Source organism: Gorilla gorilla, chromosome 4 (genome assembly GCF_029281585.2).
Source record: "Gorilla gorilla gorilla isolate KB3781 chromosome 4, NHGRI_mGorGor1-v2.1_pri, whole genome shotgun sequence".
Lineage (NCBI taxonomy): Eukaryota > Metazoa > Chordata > Mammalia > Primates > Hominidae > Gorilla > Gorilla gorilla.
In genome coordinates, this window is record NC_073228.2 from 191,520,055 (window position 1) to 191,546,571 (window position 26,517).

The window sequence follows — 26,517 nt, forward strand, 5'->3', positions numbered from 1 at the left end:
TAGCGGTGTAGATATTTACATGTTCAAACAGATTGCGGCGTAGAAATTTCCATGTTCATTCAGATAGCTTTGTAGATATTTCCATGTTCATACAGATTGTGGTGTATATATTTCCTTGTTCATACAGATAGCGGTGTAGATATTTCCATGTTCATACAGATAGCGGTGCAGATATTTCCATGATTATACAGGTAGCGGTGTAGATATTTCCATGTTTATACAGATAGCGGTGAAGATATTTCCATGTTTATACAGGTAGCGGTGTAGATATTTCCATGTTTATACAGATAGCGGTGAAGATATTTCCATGTTTATACAGATAGCGGTGTAGATATTTCCATTTTTATTCAGATAGCGGTGTAGATATCTCCATCTTAATACAGATGGCTGTGTAGATATTTATATGTTCATACAAATGGCGGTGCAGATATTTCTATGTTCATGCAGATGGCAGTGTAGATATTTCCATTTTCATACAGATAGCGGTGTAGTTATTTCCATGTGTAAAGAGATAGCTGTGTAGATATTTCCATCTATATGCAGATAGCTGTGTAGATATTTCCATTTTCATGCAGATAGCGGTGTATATATTTCCATCTTCAAACAGATAGCGGTGTAGATATTTCCATGTTCATACAGATAGCGATGTAGATATTTCCATGTTTATACAGATAGCGGTGAAGCTGTATGCATTTTTACACAGATAGTGGTGTGGACATTTCCATGTTCATCCAGAGGGCTGTGTAGATATATCAATGTTCATACAGATAGCGGTGTAGATATTTCCATGTTTATACAGATAGCGGTGTAGATATCTCCATCTTAATACAGATGGCGGTGTAGATATTTATATGTTCATACAGATGTCGGTGCAGTTATTTCCATGTTCATACAGATGGCGGTGTAGATATTTCCATGTTCATACAGAAAGCGGTGTAGTTATTTCCATGTTTAAAGAGATAGCTGTGTAGATATTTCCATGTATATGCAGATAGCAGTGCAGATATTTCCATTTTCATGCAGATAGCGGTGTAGATATTTCCATGTTCTATACAGATAGCGGTGTAGATATTTACATTTTTCATACAGATAGCGGTGTAGATATTTCCTTGTTTATACAGATAGCGGTGAAGATCTATGCATGTTTGCACAGATAGCGGTGTAGATATTTCCATGTTCATCCAGATGGCTGTGTAGATATATCCATGTTCACACAGATAGCGGTGTAGATATTTCCATGTTCATACAGATAGCGGTGTAGATATTTCCATGTTCATCCAGATGGCTGTGTAGATATATCCATGTTCATACAGATAGCGGTGTAGATACTTCCGTGTTCATACAGATAGCGGTGTAGCTATTTGCATGTTGATACAGATAACGGTGTAGCTATTTCCATGTTCATACAGATAGCGGTGTAGATATATCTATGTTCATACAGATAGCGGTGTAGCTATTTCCATGTTCATACAGATAACGGTGTAGCTATTTCCATGTTCATACAGATAGCAGAGTAGATATTTCCATGTTCATACAGATAGCGGTGGAGATATTTCCATTTTCATACAGAGAGCGGTGCTGATATTTCCATGTTTATACAGGCAACGGTGTAGATATTTCCATGTTTATACAGATAGCGGTTTACATATTTCCTTCTTAATACAGATGGCGGTGTAGATATTTATATGTTCATACAGATGGCGGTGCAGATATTTCCATGTTCATACAGATGGCGGTGTAGATATTTCCATGTTTATAGATATAGCGGTGTAGTTATTTCCATGTGTAAAGAGATAGCTGTGTAGATATTTCCATGAATATGCAGATAGCTTTGTAGATATTTCCATTTTCATGCAGATTGCGGTGTAGATATTTACATGTTCAAACAGATAGCGGTGTAGAAATTTCCATGTTCATTCAGATAGCTTTGTAGATATTTCCATGTTCATACAGATTGTGGTGTATATATTTCCTTGCTTATACAGATAGCGGTGTAGATATTTCCATGTTCATACAGATAGCGGTGCAGATATTTCCATGTTTATACAGGGAGCGGTGTAGATATTTCCATGTTTATACAGATAGCGGTGAAGATATTTCCATGTTTATACAGGAAGCGGTGTAGATATTTCCATGTTTATACAGATAGCGGTTTAGATATTTCCTTCTTAATACAGATGGCGGTGTAGATATTTATATGTTCATACAGATGGCGGTGTAGATATTTCCATGTTTATAGAAATAGCGGTGTAGATATTTCCATGTGTAAAGAGATAGCTGTGTAGATATTTCCTTGAATATGCAGATAGCTTTGTAGATATTTCCATTTTCATGCAGATAGCGGTGTAGATATTTACATGTTCAAACAGATAGCGGTGTAGAAATTTCCATGTTCATTCAGATAGCTTTGTAGATATTTCCATGTTCATACAGATTGTGGGGTATATATTTCCTTGTTCATACAGATAGCGGTGTAGATATTTCCATGTTCATACAGATAGCGGTGCAGATATTTCCATGTTTATACAGGTAGCGGTGTAGATAATTCCATGTTTATACAGATAGCGAGGAAGATATTTCCATGTTTATACAGGTTGCGGTGTAGATATTTCCATGTTTATACAAATAGCGGTGAAGATATTTCCATGTTTATACAGATAGCGGTGTAGATATTTCCATGTTTATTCAGATAGCGGTGTAGATATCTCCATCTTAATACAGATGGCGTTGTAGATATTTATATGTTCATACAGATGGCGGTGCAGATATTTCTATGTTCATACAGATGGCGGTGTAGATATTTCCATTTTCATACAGATAGCGGTGTAGTTATTTGCATGTGTAAAGAGATAGCTGTGTAGATATTTCCATCTATATGCAGATAGCTGTGTAGATATTTCCATTTTCATGCAGATAGCGGTGTAGATATTTCCATGTTCAAACAGATAGCGGTGTAGATATTTCTATGTTCATTCAGATAGCGGTGCACATATTTCCATGTTCATACACATAGCGGTGTAGCTATTTCCATGTTCATACCGATAGCGGTGTAGATATTTCCATGTTTATACAGATAGCGGTGCAGATGTATGCATGTTTACACAGATAGCGGTGTATATATTTCCATTTTCATACAGATATCGGTGTAGATATTTCCATGTTAATCCAGATGGCTGTGTAGATATATCCATGTTCATACAGATAGCGGTGTAGATATTTCCAAGTTCATACAGATAGTGGTGAAGATATTTCCATGTTCATACAGATAGCGGTGTAGATATTTCCATGTTCATACAGATAGCGGTGTAGATATTTCCATGTTTATACAGATAGTGGTGAAGATCTATGCATGTTTACACAGATAGCGGTGTAGATATTTTCATGTTCATCCAGATGGCTGTGTAGATATATCCATGTTCACACAGATAGCGGTGTAGATATTTCCATGTTCATACAGATAGCGGTGTAGATATTTCCAGGTTCATCCAGATGGCTGTGTAGCTATATCCATGTTCATACAGATAGCGGTGTAGATACTTCCATGTTCATACAGATAGCTGTGTAGCTATTTCCATGTTGATACAGATAACGGTGTAGCTATTTCCATGTTCATACAGATAGCGGTGTAGGTATTTCCATGTTCATACAGATAGCGGTGTAGCTATTTCCGTGTTCATACAGATAACGGTGTAGCTATTAACATGTTCATACAGATAGCAGAGTAGATATTTCCAAGTTCATACACATAGCGGTGTAGATATTTCCATTTTCATACAGAGAGCGGTGCTGATATTTCCATGTTTATACAGGCAGCGGTGTAGATATTTCCATGTTTATACAGATAGCGGTTTAGATATTTCCTTCTTAATACAGATGGCGGTGTAGATATTTATATGTTCATACAGATGGCGGTGCAGATATTTCCATGTTCATACAGATGGCGGTGTAGATATTTCCATGTTTATAAAAATAGCGGTGTAGATATTTCCATGTGTAAAGAGATAGCTGTGTAGATATTTAAATGTATATGCACATAGCAGTGTAGGTGTTTCCATTTTCATGCAGATAGCTGTGTAGATATTTCCATGTTCAAACAGATAGCCGTGTAGATATTTCCATGTTCATACAGATAGCAGTGTAGATATTTCCATGTTCATACAGATAGCGGTGCTGATATTTCCATGTTAATACAGGCAGCGGTGTAGATATTTCCATGTTTATACAGATAGCGGTTTAGATATTTCCTTCTTAATACAGATGGCGGTGTAGATATTTATATGTTCATACAAATGGCGGTGTAGATATTTCCATGTTTATACAGATAGCAGTGTAGATATCTCCATCTTAATACAGATGGCGGTGTAGATATTCATGTGTTCATACAGATGGCGGTGCAGATATTTCCATGTTCATACAGATGGCGGTGTAGATATTTCCATGTTCATACAGATAGCGGTGTAGGTATTTCCATGTGTAAAGAGATAGCTGTGTAGATATTTAAATGTATATGCAGATAGCAGTGTAGATATTTCCATTTTCATGCAGATAGCGGTGTAGATATTTCCATGTTCATCCAGATGGCTGTGTAGATATATCCATGTTCATACAGATAGCGGTGTAGGTATTTCCATGTTCATACAGATAGAGCGGCTGATATTTCCATGTTCATACAGATAGCGGTGCTGATATTTCCAAGTTTATACAGGATGCGGTGTAGATATTTCCATGTTTATACAGATAGCGGTGTAGATATTTCCATGTTTATACTGATAGCGGTGTAGATATTTCCATTTTTATACAGATATCGATGTAGATATCTCCATCTTAATACAGATGGCCGTGTAGATATGTATATGTTCATACAGATGCCGGTGCAGCTATTTCCATGTTCATACAGATGGCGGTGTAGATATTTCCATGTTCATACAGATAGCCTTGTAGACATTTCCATGTTTATACAGATAGCGGTGAAGATGTATGCATGTTTACACAGATAGCGGTGTAGATATTTCCATGTTCATACAGATAGCGGTGTAGATATTTCAATGTTCATACAGATAGCGGTTTAGATATTTCCTTCTTAATACAGATGGCAGTGTAGATATTTATATGTTCATACAGATGGCGGTGCAGATATTTCCATGTTCATACAGATGGCGGTGTAGATATTTCCATATATATAGAGATAGCGGTGTAGTTATTCCCTTGTGTTAAGAGATAGCTGTGTAGATATTTCCATGTATATGCAGATAGCTGTGTAGATATTTCCATTTTCATGCAGACAGCGGTGTAGATATTTCCATGTTCAAACAGATAGCGGTGTATATATTTCCATGTTCATACAGATAGCGGTGTAGATATTTCCATGTTTATACAGATTGCGGTGAAGATGTATGCATATTTACACAGATAGCCGTGTAGATATTTCCATGTTCATACAGATAGCGGTGTAGATATTTCTGTGTTCATCCAGATGGCTGGTTAGATATATCCATGTTCATACAGATAGCGGTGTAGATATTTCCATGTTCATACAGGTAGCGGTGTAGATATTTCCATGTTCATCCAGATGGCTGTGTAGATATATCCATGTTCATACAGATAGCGGTGTAGTTATTTCCATGTTCATACAGATAGTGGTGTAGATATTTCCATGTTCGTACAGATAGCGGTGTAGATATTTCCATGTTCCTACAGATAGCTGTGCTGATATTTCCATGTTTATACAGGTAGCGTTGTAGAAATTTCCATGTTTATCCAGATAGCGGTGTAGGTATTTCCATGTTTATACAGATAGCGGTGTAGATATTTCCAGGTTTATACAGATAGCGGTGTAGATATCTCCATCTTAATACAGATGGCGGTGTAGATATTTATATGTTCATACAGATGGCGGTGTAGATATTTCCATGTTCATCCAGATGGCTCTGTAGATATATCCATGTTCGTACAGATGGCGGTGAAGATATTTCCTTGTTCATACAGATAGCGGTGTAGATATTTCCATGTTCATACAGATAGCGGTGAAGATATTTCCATGTTCATACAGATAGCGGTGTAGCTATTTCCATGTTCATACAGATAGCGGTGTAGATATTTCCATGTTCCTCCAGATGGCTGTGTAGATATATCCATGTTCATACAGATGGCGGTGTAGGTATCTCCATGTTCATACAGATAGAGGGACTGATATTTCCATGTTCATACAGATAGCGGTGCTGATATTCCCATGTTTATACAGATAGCGGTGTAGATATTTCCATGTTTATTCAGATAGCGGTGTAGATATCTCCATCTTAATACAGATGGCGGTGTAGATATTTCTATGTTCATACAGATGGCGGTGCAGATATTTCCATGTTCATACAGATGGCGGTGTAGATATTTCCATGTTTATAGAGATAGCGGTGTAGTTATTTCCATGTGTTAAGAGATAGCTGTGTAGATATTTCCATGTGTATGCAGATAGGTGTGTAGATATTTCCATTTTCATGCAGACAGCGGTGTAGATATTTCCATGTTCAAACAGATAGCGGTGTAGATATTTCAATGTTCATACAGATAGCGGTGTAGATATTTCCATGTTTATACAGATTGCGGTGAAGATGTATGCATATTTACACAGATAGCCGTGTAGATATTTCCATGTTCATACAGATAGCGGAGTAGATATTTCCGTGTTCATCCAGATGGCTGTGTATATATATCCATGTTAATACAGATTGCGGTGTAGATATTTCCATGTTCATACAGGTAGCGGTGTAGATATTTCCATGTTCATACAGATAGCGTTGTAGCTATTTCCATGTTCATACAGATAGCTGTGTATATATCTCCATCTTAATACAGATGGCGGTGTACATATTTATATGTTCATACAGATGGCGGTGCAGATATTTCCATGTTCATACAGATGGCGGTGTAGATATTTTCATGTTCATACAGATAGCGGTGTAGTTATTTTCATGTGTAAAGATATAGCTGTGTAGATATTTCCATGTATATGCAGATAGCTGTGTAGATATTTCCATTTTCATGCAGATAGCGGTGTATATATTTCCATCTTCAAACAGATAGCGGTGTAGATATTTCCATGTTCATACAGGTAGCGGTGTAGATATTTCCATGTTCATACAGATAGCGGTGTAGACATTTCCATGTTTATACAGATAGCGGTGAAGATCTATGCATGTTTACACAGATAGCGGTGTAGATATTTCCATGTTCATCCAGATGGCTGTGTAGATATGTCCATGTTCACACAGATAGCGGTGTAGCTATTTCCATGTTCATAAAGATAGAGGTGTAGATATTTCCATGTTCCTACAGATAGCGGTGTAGATATTTCCATGTTCATACAGATAGCGGTGCTGATATTTCCATGTTTATACAGGCAGCGGTGTAGATATTTCCATGTTTATACAGATAGCGGTTTAGATATTTCCTTCTCAATACAGATGGCGGTGTAGATATTTATATGTTCATACAGATGGCGGTGAAGATATTTCCATTTTCATACAGATTGCGGTGTAGATATTTCCATGTTCATACAGATAGCGGTGTAGTTATTTCCATGTGTAAGGAGATAGCTGTGTAGATATTTAAATGTATATGCAGATAGCAGTGTAGATGTTTCCATTTTCATGCAGATAGCGGTGTAGATATTTCCATGTTCAAACAGATAGCGGTGTAGATATTTCCATGTTCATACAGATAGCAATGTAGATATTTCCATGTTCATACAGATAGCGGTGCTGATATTTCCATGTTTATACAGGCAGCGGTGTAGATATTTCCATGTTTATACAGATAGCGGTTTAGATATTTCCTTCTTAATACAGATGGCGGTGTAGATATTTATATGTTCATACAAATGGTGGTGTAGATATTTCCATGTTTATACAGATAGCAGTGTAGATATCTCCATCTTAATACAGATGGCGGTGTAGATATTCATGTGTTCATACAGATGGCGGTGCAGATATTTCCATGTTCATACAGATGGCGGTGTAGATATTTCCATGTACATACAGATAGCGGTGTAGTTATTTCCATGTGTAAAGAGATAGCTGTGTAGATATTTAAATGTATATGCAGATAGCAGTGTAGATATTTCCATTTTCATGCAGATAGCGGTGTAGATATTTCCATGTTCATCCAGATGGCTGTGTAGATATATCCATGTTCATACAGATAGCGGTGTAGGTATTTCCATGTTCATAAAGATAGAGCGGCTGATATTTCCATGTTAAGACAGATAGCGGTGCTGATATTTCCAAGTTTATACAGGATGCGGTGTAGATATTTCCATGTTTATACAGATAGCGGTGTAGATATTTCCATGTTTATACTGATAGCGGTGTAGATATTTCCATTTTTATACAGATATCGATGTAGATATCTCCATCTTAATACAGATGGCCGTGTAGATATGTGTATGTTCATACAGATGGCGGTGCAGCTATTTCCATGTTCATACAGATGGCGGTGTAGATATTTCCATGTTCATACAGATAGCCTTGTAGACATTTCCATGTTTATACAGATAGCGGTGAAGAAGTATGCATGTTTACACAGATAGCGGTGTAGATATTTCCATGTTCATACAGATAGCGGTGTAGATATTTCAATGTTCATACAGATAGCGGTTTAGATATTTCCTTCTTAATACAGATGGCAGTGTAGATATTTTTATGTTCATACAGATGGCGGTGCAGATATTTCCATGTTCATACAGATGGCGGTGTAGATATTTCCATGTTCATACAGATAGCGGTTAAGATATTTCCATGTTCATACAGATAGCGGTGTAGCTATTTCCATGTTCATACAGATAGCGGTGTACATATTTCCATGTTCCTCCAGATGGCTGTGTAGATATATCCATGTTCATACAGATGGCGGTGTAGATATCTCCATGTTCATACAGATAGAGGGACTGATATTTCCATGTTCATACAGATAGCGGTGCTGATATTCCCATGTTTATACAGATAGCGGTGTAGATATTTCCATGTTTATTCAGATAGCGGTGTAGATATCTCCATCTTAATACAGATGGCGGTGTATATATTTATATGTTCATACAGATGGCGGTGCAGATATTTCCATGTTCATACAGATGGCGGTGTTGATATTTCCATGTTTATAGAGATAGCGGTGTAGTTATTTCCATGTGTTAAGTGATAGCTGTGTAGATATTTCCATGTATATGCAGATAGGTGTGTAGATACTTCCATTTTCATGCAGACAGCGGTGTAGATATTTCCATGTTCAAACAGATAGCGGTGTAGATATTTCAATGTTCATACAGATAGCGGTGTAGATATTTCCATGTTTATACAGATTGCGGTGAAGATGTATGCATATTTACACAGATAGCCGTGTAGATATTTCCATGTTCATACAGATGGCGGTGTTGATATTTCCATGTTTATAGAGATAGCGGTGTAGTTATTTCCATGTGTTAAGAGATAGCTGTGTAGATATTTCCATGTATATGCAGATAGGTGTGTAGATACTTCCATTTTCATGCAGACAGCGGTGTAGATATTTCCATGTTCAAACAGATAGCGGTGTAGATATTTCAATGTTCATACAGATAGCGGTGTAGATACTTCCATGTTCACACAGATAGCGGTGTAGCTATTTCCATGTTCATAAAGATAGAGGTGTAGATATTTCCATGTTCATACAGATAGCGGTGTAGATATTTCCATGTTCACACAGATAGCGGTGCTGATATTTCCATGTTTATACAGGCAGCGGTGTAGATATTTCCATGTTTATACAGATAGCGGTTTAGATATTTCCTTCTCAATACAGATGGCGGTGTAGATATTTATATGTTCATACAGATGGCGGTGAAGATATTTCCATTTTCATACAGATTGCGGTGTAGATATTTCCATGTTCATACAGATAGCGGTGTAGTTATTTCCATCTGTAAGGAGATAGCTGTGTAGATATTTAAATGTATATGCAGATAGCAGTGTAGATGTTTCCATTTTCATGCAGATAGCGGTGTAGATATTTCCATGTTCAAACAGATAGCGGTGTAGATATTTCCATGTTCATACAGATAGCAATGTAGATATTTCCATGTTCATACAGATAGCGGTGCTGATATTTCCATGTTTATACAGGCAGCGGTGTAGATATTTCCATGTTTATACAGATAGCGGTTTAGATATTTCCTTCTTAATACAGATGGCGGTGTAGATATTTATATGTTCATACAAATGGTGGTGTAGATATTTCCATGTTTATACAGATAGCAGTGTAGATATCTCCATCTTAATACAGATGGCGGTGTAGATATTCATGTGTTCATACAGATGGCGGTGCAGATATTTCCATGTTCATACAGATGGCGGTGTAGATATTTCCATGTACATACAGATAGCGGTGTAGTTATTTCCATGTGTAAAGAGATAGCTGTGTAGATATTTAAATGTATATGCAGATAGCAGTGTAGATATTTCCATTTTCATGCAGATAGCGGTGTAGATATTTCCATGTTCATCCAGATGGCTGTGTAGATATATCCATGTTCATACAGATAGCGGTGTAGGTATTTCCATGTTCATAAAGATAGAGCGGCTGATATTTCCATGTTAAGACAGATAGCGGTGCTGATATTTCCAAGTTTATACAGGATGCGGTGTAGATATTTCCATGTTTATACAGATAGCGGTGTAGATATTTCCATGTTTATACTGATAGCGGTGTAGATATTTCCATTTTTATACAGATATCGATGTAGATATCTCCATCTTAATACAGATGGCCGTGTAGATATGTGTATGTTCATACAGATGGCGGTGCAGCTATTTCCATGTTCATACAGATGGCGGTGTAGATATTTCCATGTTCATACAGATAGCCTTGTAGACATTTCCATGTTTATACAGATAGCGGTGAAGAAGTATGCATGTTTACTCAGATAGCGGTGTAGATATTTCCATGTTCATACAGATAGCGGTGTAGATATTTCCATGTTCATACAGATAGCGGTGCTGATATTTCCATGTTTATACAGGTAGCGGTGTAGATATTTCCATGTTTATACAGATAGCGGTGTAGATATTTCCATGTTTATACAAATAGCGGTGTAGATATTTCCATGTTTATTCAGATAGCGGTGTAGATATCTCCATCTTAATTCAGATGGCGGTGAAGATATTTATATGTTAATACAGATGGCGGTGCAGATATTTCCATGTTCAGATAGCGGTGTAGATATTTCCATGTTTATACAGATAGCGTTGAAGATGTATGCATGTTTACACAGATAGCGGTGTGAATATTTCCATGTTCATGCAGAGGGCTGTGTAGATATATCCATGTTCATACAGATAGCGGTGTAGATATTTCCATGTTCATACAGATAGCGGTGTAGCTATTTCCATGTTCATACAGATAACGGTGTAGCTATTTCTATCTTCATACAGAAAGCGGTGTAGATATTTCCGTGTTGATACAGATAGCGGTGTAGATATTTCCATGTTCATACAGATAGCGGTGCTGATATTTCCATGTTTATACAGGCAGCGGTGTAGATATTTCCATATTTATACAGATGGCGGTTTAGATATTTCCTTCTTAATACAGATGGCGGTGTAGATATTTATATGTTCATACAGATGGCGGTGCTGATATTTCCATGTTCATACACATGGCGGTGTAGATATTTCCCTGTTTATAGATATAGCGGTGTAGTTATTTCCATGTGTAAAGAGATAGCTGTGTAGATATTTCCATGTATATGCAGATAGCTTTGTAGATATTTCCATTTTCATGCAGATAGTGGTATAGATATTTACATGTTCAAACAGATAGCAGTGTAGATATTTCCATGTTCATTCAGATAGCTTTGTAGATATTTCCATGTTCATACAGATAGCGGTGTAGATATTTCCATGTTCATACAGATAGCGGTGCTGATATTTCCATGTTTATACAGGTAGCGGTGTAGATATTTCCATGTTTATACAGATAGCGGTGTAGATATTTCCATGTTTATACAAATAGCGGTGTAGATATTTCCATGTTTATTCAGATAGCGGTGTAGATATCTCCATCTTAATTCAGATGGCGGTGAAGATATTTATATGTTAATACAGATGGCGGTGCAGATATTTCCATGTTCATACAGATAGCGGTGTAGATATTTCCATGTTTATACAGATAGCGTTTAAGATGTATGCATGTTTTCACAGATAGCGGTGTGAATATTTCCATGTTCATGCAGAGGGCTGTTTAGATATATTCATGTTCATACAGATAGCGGTGTAGATATTTCCATCTTTATACAGATTGCGGTGAACATGTATGAATGTTCACACAGATAGCGGTGTAGGTATTTCCATGTTCATGCAGATAGCGGTGTAGATATTTCCATGTTCATCCAGATGGCTCTGTAGATATATCCATGTTCATACAGATAGCGGTGTAGATATTTCCATGTTCATACAGATAGCGGTGTAGCTATTTCCATGTTCATACAGATAGTGGTGTAGATATTTCCATGTTCATAGAGATAGCGGAGTAGATATTTCCATGTTCAAACAGATAGCGGTGCTGATATTTCCATGTTTATACAGGTAGCGGTGTAGATATTTCCATGTTTATACAGAGAGTGGTGTTGGTATTTCCATGTTTATACAGATAGCGGTGTCGATATTTCCAAGTTTGTACAGATAGCGATGTAGATATCTCCATCTTAATAAGATGGCGGTGTAGATATTTATATGTTCATACAGATGGCTGTGCAGATATTTCCATGTTCAAACAATTGGCGGTGTAGATATTTCCGTGTTTATAGAGATAGCGGTGTAGTTATTTCCATGTGTAAAGAGATAGCTTTGTAGATATTTCCATGTATATGCAGATAGCTGTGTAGATATTTCTATTTTCATGCAGATAGCGGTGTAGATATTTCCATGTTCAAACAGATAGCCGTGTAGATATTTCCATGTTTATACTGATAGTGGTGAAGATGTATGCATGTTTACACAGATAGCGGTGTAGATATTTCCATGTTCATACAGATAGCGGTGTAGATATTTCCATGTTCATCCAGATGGCTGTGTAGATATATCCATGTTCATACAGATTGCGGTGTAGATATTTCCATGTTCATACAGATAGTGGTGCTGATATTTCCATGTTTATACAGGCAGCGGTGTAGATATTTCCATGTTTATACAGATAGCGGTTTAGATATTTCCTTCTTAATACAGATGGCGGTGTAGATATTTATATGTTCATACAGATGGAGATGAAGATATTTCCATGTTCATACAGATGGCGGTGTAGATATTTCCATTTTCATACAGATAGCGGTGTAGTTATTTCCATGTGTAAAGAGATAGCTGTGTAGATATTGCCATCTATATGCAGATAGCTGTGAAGATATTTCCATTTTCATGCAGATAGCGGTGAATATATTTCCATCTTCAAACAGATAGCGGTGTAGATATTTCCATGTTCATACAGATAGCGATGTACATATTTCCATGTTTATACAGATAGCGGTGAAGATGTATGCATTTTTACACAGATAGCGGTGTGGATATTTCCATGTTCATCCAGAGGGCTGTGTAGATATATCCATGTTCATACAGATAGCGGTGTAGATATTTCCATGTTCATACAGATAGCGGTGTAGCTATTTCCATGTTCATACAGATAACGGTGTAGCTATTTCCATCTTCATACAGATAGCGGTGTAGATATTTCCGTGTTGATACAGATAGCGGTGTAGATATTTCCATGTTCATACAGATAGCGGTGCTGATATTTCCATGTTTATACAGGCAGCGGTGTAGATATTTCCATGTTTATACAGATAGCGGTTTAGATATTTCCTTCTTAATACAGATGGCGGTGTAGATATTTATATGTTCATACAGATGGCGGTGCTGATATTTCCATGTTCATACACATGGCGGTGTAGATATTTCCCTGTTTATAGATATAGCGGTGTAGTTATTTCCATGTGTAAAGAGATAGTTGTGTAGATATTTCCATGTATATGCAGATAGCTTTGTAGATATTTCCATTTTCATACAGATAGTGGTGTAGATATTTACATGTTCAAACAGATAGCGGTATAGATATTTCCATGTTCATTCAGATAGCTTTGTAGATATTTCCATGTTCATACAGATAGCGGTGTAGATATTTCCATGTTCATACAGATAGCGGTGTAGATATTTCCATGTTCATACAGATAGCGGTGCTGATATTTCCATGTTTATACAGGTAGCGGTGTAGATATTTCCATGTTTATACAGATAGCGGTGTAGATATTTCCATGTTTATACAAATAGCGGTGTAGATATTTCCATGTTTATTCAGATAGCGGTGTAGATATCTCCATCTTAATTCAGATGGCGGTGAAGATATTTATATGTTAATACAGATGGCGGTGCAGATATTTCCATGTTCAGATAGCGGTGTAGATATTTCCATGTTTATACAGATAGCGTTGAAGATGTATGCATGTTTACACAGATAGCGGTGTGAATATTTCCATGTTCATGCAGAGGGCTGTGTATATATATCCATGTTCATACAGATAGCGGTGTAGATATTTCCATCTTTATACAGATTGCGGTGAACATGTATGAATGTTCACACAGATAGCGGTGTAGGTATTTCCATGTTCATGCAGATAGCGGTGTAGATATTTACATGTTCATCCAGATGGGTGTGTAGATATATCCATGTTCATACAGATAGTGGTGTAGATATTTCCATGTTCATACAGATAGCGGTGTAGCTATTTCCATGTTCATACAGATAGTGGTGTAGATATTTCCATGTTCATAGAGATAGCGGAGTAGATATTTCCATGTTCATACAGATATCAGTGCTGATATTTCCATGTTTATACAGGTAGCGGTGTAGATATTTCCATGTTTATACAGAGAGTGGTGTTGGTATTTCCATGTTTATACAGATAGCGGTGTCGATATTTCCAAGTTAGTACAGATAGCGATGTAGATATCTCCATCTTAATAAGATGGCGGTGTAGATATTTATATGTTCATACAGATGGCTGTGCAGATATTTCCATGTTCAAACAGATGGCGGTGTAGATATTTCCGTGTTTATAGAGATAGCGGTGTAGTTATTTCCATGTGTAAAGAGATAGCTTTGTAGATATTTTCATGTATATGCAGATAGCTGTGTAGATATTTCTATTTTCATGCAGATAGCGGAGTACATATTTCCATGTTCATACAGATAGCCTTGTAGATATTTCCATGTTTATACAGATAGCGGTGAAGATGTATGCATGTTTACACAGATAGCGGTGTAGATATTTCCATGTTCATACAGATAGCGGTGTAGATATTTCAATGTTCATACAGATAGCGGTTTAGATATTTCCTTCTTAATACAGATGGCGGTGTAGATACTTATATGTCCATACAGATGGTGGTGCAGATATTTCCATGTTCATACAGATGGCGGTGTAGACATTTCCATGTTTATAGATATAGCGGTGTACTTACTTCCATGTGTTAAGAGATATCTGTGTAGATATTTCCATGTATATGCAGATAGCTGTGTAGATATTTCCATTTTCATGCAGACAGCGGTGTAGATATTTCCATGTTGAAACAGATAGCGGTGTAGATATTTCCATGTTCATACAGATAGCGGTGCAGATATTTCCATGTTCATACAGATAGCGGTGTAGATATTTCCATGTTCATACAGATAGCGGTGTAGATATTTCCATGATCATACAGATAGCGGTGCTGATATTTCCATGTTTATACAGGTAGTGTTGTAGATATTTCCATGTTCATACAGATAGCGGTGTAGATATTTCCATGTTTATACAGATAGCGGTGTAGATATTTCCATGTTTATACAGATAGCGGTGTAGATATTTCCATGTTTATACAGATAGCAGTGTAGAAATCTCCATCTTAATACAGATGGCGGTGTAGATATTTATATGTTCATACAGATGGCGGTGCAGATATTTCCATGTTCATACAGATAGCGGTGTAGTTATTTCCATGTGTAAACAGACAGCTGTGTAGATATTTCCATGAATATGCAGATAGCTTTGTAGATATTTCCATTTTCAAGCAGATAGCGGTGTAGATATTTACATGTTCAAACAGATTGCGGTGTAGAAATTTCCATGTTCATTCAGATAGCTTTGTAGATATTTCCATGTTCATACAGATTGTGGTGTATATATTTCCTTGTTCATACAGATAGCGGTGTAGATATTTCCATGTTCATACAGATAGCGGTGCAGATATTTCCATGATTATACAGGTAGCGGTGTAGATATTTCCATGTTTATACAGATAGCGGTGAAGATATTTCCATGTTTATACAGGTAGCGGTGTAGATATTTCCATGTTTATACAGATAGCGGTGAAGATATTTCCATGTTTATACAGATAGCGGTGTAGATATTTCCATTTTTATTCAGATAGCGGTGTAGATATCTCCATCTTAATACAGATGGCTGTGTAGATATTTATATGTTCATACAAATGGCGGTGCAGATATTTCTATGTTCATGCAGATGGCAGTGTAGATATTTCCATTTTCATACAGATAGCGGTGTAGTTATTTCCATGTGTAAAGAGATAGCTGTGTAGATATTTCCATCTATATGCAGATAGCTGTGTAGATATTTCCATTTTCATGCAGATAGCGGTGTATATATTTCCATCTTCAAACAGATAGCGGTGTTGATATTTCCATGTTCATACAGATAGCGATGTAGATATTTCCATGTTTATACAGATAGCGGTGAAGCTGTATGCATTTTTACACAGATAGCGGTGTGGACATTTCCATGTTCATCCAGAGGGCTGTGCAGATATATCAATGTTCATACAGATAGCGGTGTAGATATTTCCATGTTTATACAGATAGCGGTGTAGATATCTCCATCTTAATACAGATGGCGGTGTAGATATTTATATGTTCATACAGATGTCGGTGCAGTTATTTCCATGTTCATACAGATGGCGGTGTAGATATTTCCATGTTCATACAGAAAGCGGTGTAGTTATTTCCATGTTTAAAGAGATAGCTGTGTAGATATTTCCATGTATATGCAGATAGCAGTGCAGATATTTCCATTTTCATGCAGATAGCGGTGTAGATATTTCCATGTTCTATACAGATAGCGGTGTAGATATTTACATTTTTCATACAGATAGCGGTGTAGATATTTCCTTGTTTATACAGATAGCGGTGAAGATCTATGCATGTTTGCACAGATAGCGGTGTAGATATTTCCATGTTCATCCAGATGGCTGTGTAGATATATCCATGTTCACACAGATAGCGGTGTAGATATTTCCATGTTCATACAGATAGCGGTGTAGATATTTCCATGTTCATCCAGATGGCTGTGTAGATATATCCATGTTCATACAGATAGCGGTGTAGATACTTCCATGTTCATACATATAGCGGTGTAGCTATTTCCATGTTGATACAGATAACGGTGTAGCTATTTCCATGTTCATACAGATAGCGGTGTAGATATATCTATGTTCATACAGATAGCGGTGTAGCTATTTCCATGTTCATACAGATAACGGTGTAGCTATTTCCATGTTCATACAGATAGCAGAGTAGATATTTCCATGTTCATACAGATAGCGGTGGAGATATTTCCATTTTCATACAGAGAGCGGTGCTGATATTTCCATGTTTATACAGGCAACGGTGTAGATATTTCCATGTTTATACAGATAGCGGTTTACATATTTCCTTCTTAATACAGATGGCGGTGTAGATATTTATATGTTCATACAGATGGCGGTGCAGATATTTCCATGTTCATACAGATGGCGGTGTAGATATTTCCATGTTTATAGATATAGCGGTGTAGTTATTTCCATGTGTAAAGAGATAGCTGTGTAGATATTTCCATGAATATGCAGATAGCTTTGTAGATATTTCCATTTTCATGCAGATTGCGGTGTAGATATTTACATGTTCAAACAGATAGCGGTGTAGAAATTTCCATGTTCATTCAGATAGCTTTGTAGATATTTCCATGTTCATACAGATTGTGGTGTATATATTTCCTTGCTTATACAGATAGCGGTGTAGATATTTCCATGTTCATACAGATAGCGGTGCAGATATTTCCATGTTTATACAGGTAGCGGTGTAGATATTTCCATGTTTATACAGATAGCGGTGAAGATATTTCCATGTTTATACAGGAAGCGGTGTAGATATTTCCATGTTTATACAGATAGCGGTTTAGATATTTCCTTCTTAATACAGATGGCGGTGTAGATATTTATATGTTCATACAGATGGCGGTGTAGATATTTCCATGTTTATAGAAATAGCGGTGTAGATATTTCCATGTGTAAAGAGATAGCTGTGTAGATATTTCCATGAATATGCAGATAGCATTGTAGATATTTCCATTTTCATGCAGATAGCGGTGTAGATATTTACATGTTCAAACAGATAGCGGTGTAGAAATTTCCATGTTCATTCAGATAGCTTTGTAGATATTTCCATGTTCATACAGATTGTGGTGTATATATTTCCTTGTTCATACAGATAGCGGTGTAGATATTTCCATGTTCATACAGATAGCGGTGCAGATATTTCCATGTTTATACAGGTAGCGGTGTAGATATTTCCATGTTTATACAGATAGCGAGGAAGATATTTCCATGTTTATACAGGTTGCGGTGTAGATATTTCCATGTTTATACAAATAGCGGTGAACATATTTCCATGTTTATACAGATAGCGGTGTAGATATTTCCATGTTTATTCAGATAGCGGTGTAGATATCTCCATCTTAATACAGATGGCGGTGTAGATATTTATATGTTCATACAGATGGCGGTGCAGATATTTCTATGTTCATACAGATGGCGGTGTAGATATTTCCATTTTCATACAGATAGCGGTGTAGTTATTTCCATGTGTAAAGAGATAGCTGTGTAGATATTTCCATCTATATGCAGATAGCTGTGTAGATATTTCCATTTTCATGCAGATAGCGGTGTAGATATTTCCATGTTCAAACAGATAGCGGTGTAGATATTTCTATGTTCATTCAGATAGCGGTGCAGATATTTAAATGTTCATACAGATAGCGGTGTAGCTATTTCCATGTTCATACCGATAGCGGTGTAGATATTTCCATGTTTATACAGATAGCGGTGCAGATGTATGCATGTTTACACAGATAGCGGTGTACATATTTCCATGTTCATACAGATATCGGTGTAGATATTTCCATGTTAATCCAGATGGCTGTGTAGATATATCCATGTTCATACAGATAGCGGTGTAGATATTTCCAAGTTCATACAGATAGTGGTGTAGATATTTCCATGTTCATACAGATAGCGGTGTAGATATTTCCATGTTCATACAGATAGCGGTGTAGATATTTCCATGTTTATACAGATAGTGGTGAAGATCTATGCATGTTTACACAGATAGCGGTGTAGATATTTTCATGTTCATCCAGATGGCTGTGTAGATATATCCATGTTCACACAGATAGCGGTGTAGTTATTTCCATGTTCATCCAGATGGCTGTGTAGCTATATCCATGTTCATACAGATAGCGGTGTAGATACTTCCATGTTCATACAGATAGCGGTGTAGCTATTTCCATGTTGATACAGATAACGGTGTAGCTATTTCCATGTTCATACAGATAGCGGTGTAGATATTTCCATGTTCATACAGATAGCGGTGTAGCTATTTCCATGTTCATACAGATAACGGTGTAGCTATTTCCATGTTCATACAGATTGCAGAGTAGATATTTCTATGTTCATACAGATAGCGGTGTAGATATTTCCATTTTCATACAGAGAGCGGTGCTGATATTTCCATGTTTATACAGGCAGCGGTTTAGATATTTCCATGTTTATACAGATAGCGGTTTAGATATTTCCTTCTTAATACAGATGGCGGTGTAGATATTTATATGTCATACAGATGGCGGTGCAGATATTTCCATGTTCATACAGATGGCGGTGTAGATATTTCCATCTTTATAGATATAGCGGTGTAGTTATTTCCATGTGTAAAGAGATAGCTGTGTAGATATTTCCATGAATATGCAGATAGCTTTGTAGATATTTCCATTTTCATGCAGATAGCGGTGTAGATATTTCCATGTTCAAACAGATAGCGGTGTAGAAATTTCCATGTTCATTCAGATAGTTTTGTAGATATTTCCATGTTCATACAGATTGTGGTGTATATATTTCCTTGTTCATACAGATAGCGGTGTAGATATTTCCATGTTCATACAGATAGCGGTGCAGATATTTCCATGTTTATACAGGTAGCGGTGTAGATATTTCCATGTTTATACAGATAGCGGTGAAGATATTTCCATATTTATACAGGTAGCGGTGTAGATATTTCCATGTTTATACAGATAGCGGTGAAGATATTTCCATGTTTATACAGATAGCAGTGTAGATATTTCCATCTTTATTCAGATAGCGGTGTAGATATCTCCATCTTAATACAGATGGCGGTGTAGATATTTATATGTTCATTCAGATGGCGGTGCATATATTTCTATGTTAATACAGATGGCAGTGTAGATATTTCCATTTTCATACAGATAGCGGTGTAGTTATTTCCATGTGTAAAGAGATAGCTGTGTAGATATTTCCATCTATATGCAGAGAGCTGTGTAGTTATTTCCATTTTCATGCAGATAGCGGTGTATATATTTCCATCTTCAAACAGATAGTGGTGTAGATATTTCCATGTTCATACAGATAGCGGTGTAGATATTTCCATGTTTATACAGATAGCGGTGAAGATGTATGCATGTTTACACAGATAGCGGTGTGGATATTTCCATGTTCTTCCAGAGGGCTGTGTAGATATATCCATGTTCATACAGATAGCGGTGTAGATATTTCCATGTTTATACAGATAGCGGTGTAGATATCTCCATCTTAATACAGATGGCGGTGTAGATATTTATATGTTCATACAGATGGCGGTGCAGATATTTCCATGTTCATACAGATGGCGGTGTAGATATTTCCATGTTCATACAGATAGCGGTGTAGTTATTTCCATGTGTAAAGAGATAGCTGTGTAGATATTTCCATGTATATGCAGATAGCAGTGCAGATATTTCCATTTTCATTCAGATAGCGGTGTAGATATTTCCATCTTCAAACAGATAGCGGAGTAGATATTTCCATGTTCATACAGATAGTGGTGTAGATATTTCCATGTTCATACATATAGCGGTGTAGATATTTCCATGTTTATACAGATAGCGGTGAAGATCTATGCATGTTTACACAGATAGCGGTGTAGATATTTCCATGTTCATCCAGATGGCTGTGTAGATATATCCATGTTCATACTGATAGAGGTGTAGATTCTTCCATGTTCATACAGATAGCGGTGTAGCTATTTCCATGTTGATACAGATAACGGTGTAGCTATTTCCATGTTCATACAGATAGCGGTGTAGGTATTTCCATGTTCATACAGATAGCGGTGTAGCTATTTCCGTGTTCATACAGATAACGGTGTAGCTATTAACATGTTCATACAGATAGCAGAGTAGATATTTCCAAGTTCATACAGATAGCGGTGTAGATATTTCCATTTTCATACAGAGAGCGGTGCTGATATTTCCATGTTTATACAGGCAGCGGTGTAGGTATTTCCATGTTTATACAGATAGCGGTTTAGATATTTCCTTCTTAATACAGATGGCGGTGTAGATATTTATATGTTCATACAGATGGCGGTGCAGATATTTCCATGTTCATACAGATGGCGGTGTAGATATTTCCATGTTTATAAAAATAGCGGTGTAGATATTTCCATGTGTAAAGAGATAGCTGTGTAGATATTTAAATGTATATGCACATAGCAGTGTAGATGTTTCCATTTTCATGCAGATAGCTGTGTAGATATTTCCATGTTCAAACAGATAGCCGTGTAGATATTTCCATGTTCATACAGATAGCAGTGTAGATATTTCCATGTTCATACAGATAGCGGTGCTGATATTTCCATGTTAATACAGGCAGCGGTGTAGATATTTCCATGTTTATACAGATAGCGGTTTAGATATTTCCTTCTTAATACAGATGGCGGTGTAGATATTTATATGTTCATACAAATGGCGGTGTAGATATTTCCATGTTTATACAGATAGCAGTGTAGATATCTCCATCTTAATACAGATGGCGGTGTAGATATTCATGTGTTCATACAGATGGCGGTGCAGATATTTCCATGTTCATACAGATGGCGGTGTAGATATTTCCATGTTCATACAGATAGCGGTGTAGGTATTTCCATGTGTAAAGAGATAGCTGTGTAGATATTTAAATGTATATGCAGATAGCAGTGTAGATATTTCCATTTTCATGCAGATTGCGGTGTAGATATTTCCATGTTCATCCAGATGGCTGTGTAGATATATCCATGTTCATACAGATAGCGGTGTAGGTATTTCCATGTTCATACAGATAGAGCGGCTGATATTTCCATGTTCATACAGATAGCGGTGCTGATATTTCCAAGTTTATACAGGATGCGGTGTAGATATTTCCATGTTTATACAGATAGCGGTGTAGATATTTCCATGTTTATACTGATAGCGGTGTAGATATTTCCATTTTTATACAGATATCGATGTAGATATCTCCATCTTAATACAGATGGCCGTGTAGATATGTATATGTTCATACAGATGTCGGTGCAGCTATTTCCATGTTCATACAGATGGCGGTGTAGATATTTCCATGTTCATACAGATAGCCTTGTAGACATTTCCATGTTTATACAGATAGCGGTGAAGATGTATGCATGTTTACACAGATAGCGGTGTAGATATTTCCATGTTCATACAGATAGCGGTGTAGATATTTCAATGTTCATACAGATAGCGGTTTAGATATTTCCTTCTTAATACAGATGGCAGTGTAGATATTTATATGTTCATACAGATGGCGGTGCAGATATTTCCATGTTCATACAGATGGCGGTGTAGATATTTCCATAGATATAGAGATAGCGGTGTAGTTATTCCCTTGTGTTAAGAGATAGCTGTGTAGATATTTCCATGTATATGCAGATAGCTGTGTAGATATTTCCATTTTCATGCAGACAGCGGTGTAGATATTTCCATGTTCAAACAGATAGCGGTGTATATATTTCCATGTTCATACAGATAGCGGTGTAGATATTTCCATGTTTATACAGATTGCGGTGAAGATGTATGCATATTTACACAGATAGCCGTGTAGATATTTCCATGTTCATACAGATAGCGGTGTAGATATTTCTGTGTTCATCCAGATGGCTGGTTAGATATATCCATGTTCATACAGATAGCGGTGTAGATATTTCCATGTTCATACAGGTAGCGGTGTAGATATTTCCATGTTCATCCAGATGGCTGTGTAGATATATCCATGTTCATACAGATAGCGGTGTAGTTATTTCCATGTTCATACAGTTAGTGGTGTAGATATTTCCATGTTCGTACAGATAGCGGTGTAGATATTTCCATGTTCCTACAGATAGCTGTGCTGATATTTCCATGTTTATACAGGTAGCGTTGTAGAAATTTCCATGTTTATCCAGATAGCGGTGTAGGTATTTCCATGTTTATACAGATAGCGGTGTAGATACTTCCAGGTTTATACAGATAGCGGTGTAGATATCTCCATCTTAATACAGATGGCGGTGTAGATATTTATATGTTCATACAGATGGCGGTGTAGATATTTCCATGTTCATCCAGATGGCTCTGTAGATATATCCATGTTCGTACAGATGGCGGTGAAGACATTTCCTTGTTCATACAGATAGCGGTGTAGATATTTCCATGTTCATACAGATAGCGGTGAAGATATTTCCATGTTCATACAGATAGCGGTGTAGCTATTTCCATGTTCATACAGATAGCGGTGTAGATATTTCCATGTTCCTCCAGATGGCTGTGTAGATATATCCATGTTCATACAGATGGCGGTGTAGGTATCTCCATGTTCATACAGATAGAGGGACTGATATTTCCATGTTCATACAGATAGCGGTGCTGATATTCCCATGTTTATACAGATAGCGGTGTAGATATTTCCATGTTTATTCAGATAGCGGTGTAGATATCTCCATCTTAATACAGATGGCGGTGTAGATATTTCTATGTTCATACAGATGGCGGTGCAGATATTTCCATGTTCATACAGATGGCGGTGTAGATATTTCCATGTTTATAGAGATAGCGGTGTAGTTATTTCCATGTGTTAAGAGATAGCTGTGTAGATATTTCCATGTGTATGCAGATAGGTGTGTAGATATTTCCATTTTCATGCAGACAGCGGTGTAGATATTTCCATGTTCAAACAGATAGCGGTGTAGATATTTCAATGTTCATACAGATAGCGGTGTAGATATTTCCATGTTTATACAGATTGCGGTGAAGATGTATGCATATTTACACAGATAGCCGTGTAGATATTTCCATGTTCATACAGATAGCGGAGTAGATATTTCCGTGTTCATCCAGATGGCTGTGTATATATATCCATGTTAATACAGATTGCGGTGTAGATATTTCCATGTTCATACAGGTAGCGGTGTAGATATTTCCATGTTCATACAGATAGCGTTGTAGCTATTTCCATGTTCATACAGATAGCTGTGTATATATCTCCATCTTAATACAGATGGCGGTGTACATATTTATATGTTCATACAGATGGCGGTGCAGATATTTCCATGTTCATACAGATGGCGGTGTAGATATTTTCATGTTCATACAGATAGCGGTGTAGTTACTTTCATGTGTAAAGATATAGCTGTGTAGATATTTCCATGTATATGCAGATAGCTGTGTAGATATTTCCATTTTCATGCAGATAGCGGTGTATATATTTCCATCTTCAAACAGATAGCGGTGTAGATATTTCCATGTTCATACAGGTAGCGGTGTAGATATTTCCATGTTCATACAGATAGCGGTGTAGACATTTCCATGTTTATACAGATAGCGGTGAAGATCTATGCATGTTTACACAGATAGCGTTGTAGATATTTCCATGTGCATCCAGATGGCTGTGTAGATATGTCCATGTTCACACAGATAGCGGTGTAGCTATTTCCATGTTCATAAAGATAGAGGTGTAGATATTTCCATGTTCATACAGATAGCGGTGTAGATATTTCCATGTTCATACAGATAGCGGTGCTGATATTTCCATGTTTATACAGGCAGCGGTGTAGATATTTCCATGTTTATACAGATAGCGGTTTAGATATTTCCTTCTCAATACAGATGGCGGTGTAGATATTTATATGTTCATACAGGTGGCGGTGAAGATATTTCCATTTTCATACAGATTGCGGTGTAGATATTTCCATGTTCATACAGATAGCGGTGTAGTTATTTCCATGTGTAAGGAGATAGCTGTGTAGATATTTAAATGTATATGCAGATAGCAGTGTAGATGTTTCCATTTTCATGCAGATAGCGGTGTAGATATTTCCATGTTCAAACAGATAGCGGTGTAGATATTTCCATGTTCATACAGATAGCAATGTAGATATTTCCATGTTCATACAGATAGCGGTGCTGATATTTCCATGTTTATACAGGCAGCGGTGTAGATATTTCCATGTTTATACAGATAGCGGTTTAGATATTTCCTTCTTAATACAGATGGCGGTGTAGATATTTATATGTTCATACAAATGGTGGTGTAGATATTTCCATGTTTATACAGATAGCAGTGTAGATATCTCCATCTTAATACAGATGGCGGTGTAGATATTCATGTGTTCATATAGATGGCGGTGCAGATATTTCCATGTTCATACAGATGGCGGTGTAGATATTTCCTTGTACATACAGATAGCGGTGTAGTTATTTCCATGTGTAAAGAGATAGCTGTGTAGATATTTAAATGTATATGCAGATAGCAGTGTAGATATTTCCATTTTCATGCAGATAGCGGTGTAGATATTTCCATGTTCATCCAGATGGCTGTGTAGATATATCCATGTTCATACAGATAGCGGTGTAGGTATTTCCATGTTCATAAAGATAGAGCGGCTGATATTTCCATGTTAAGACAGATAGCGGTGCTGATATTTCCAAGTTTATACAGGATGCGGTGTAGATATTTCCATGTTTATACAGATAGCGGTGTAGATATTTCCATGTTTATACTGATAGCGGTGTAGATATTTCCATTTTTATACAGATATCGATGTAGATATCTCCATCTTAATACTGATGGCCGTGTAGATATGTGTATGTTCATACAGATGGCGGTGCAGCTATTTCCATGTTCATACAGATGGCGGTGTAGATATTTCCATGTTCATACAGATAGCCTTGTAGACATTTCCATGTTTATACAGATAGCGGTGAAGAAGTATGCATGTTTACACAGATAGCGGTGTAGATATTTCCATGTTCATACAGATAGCGGTGTAGATATTTCAATGTTCATA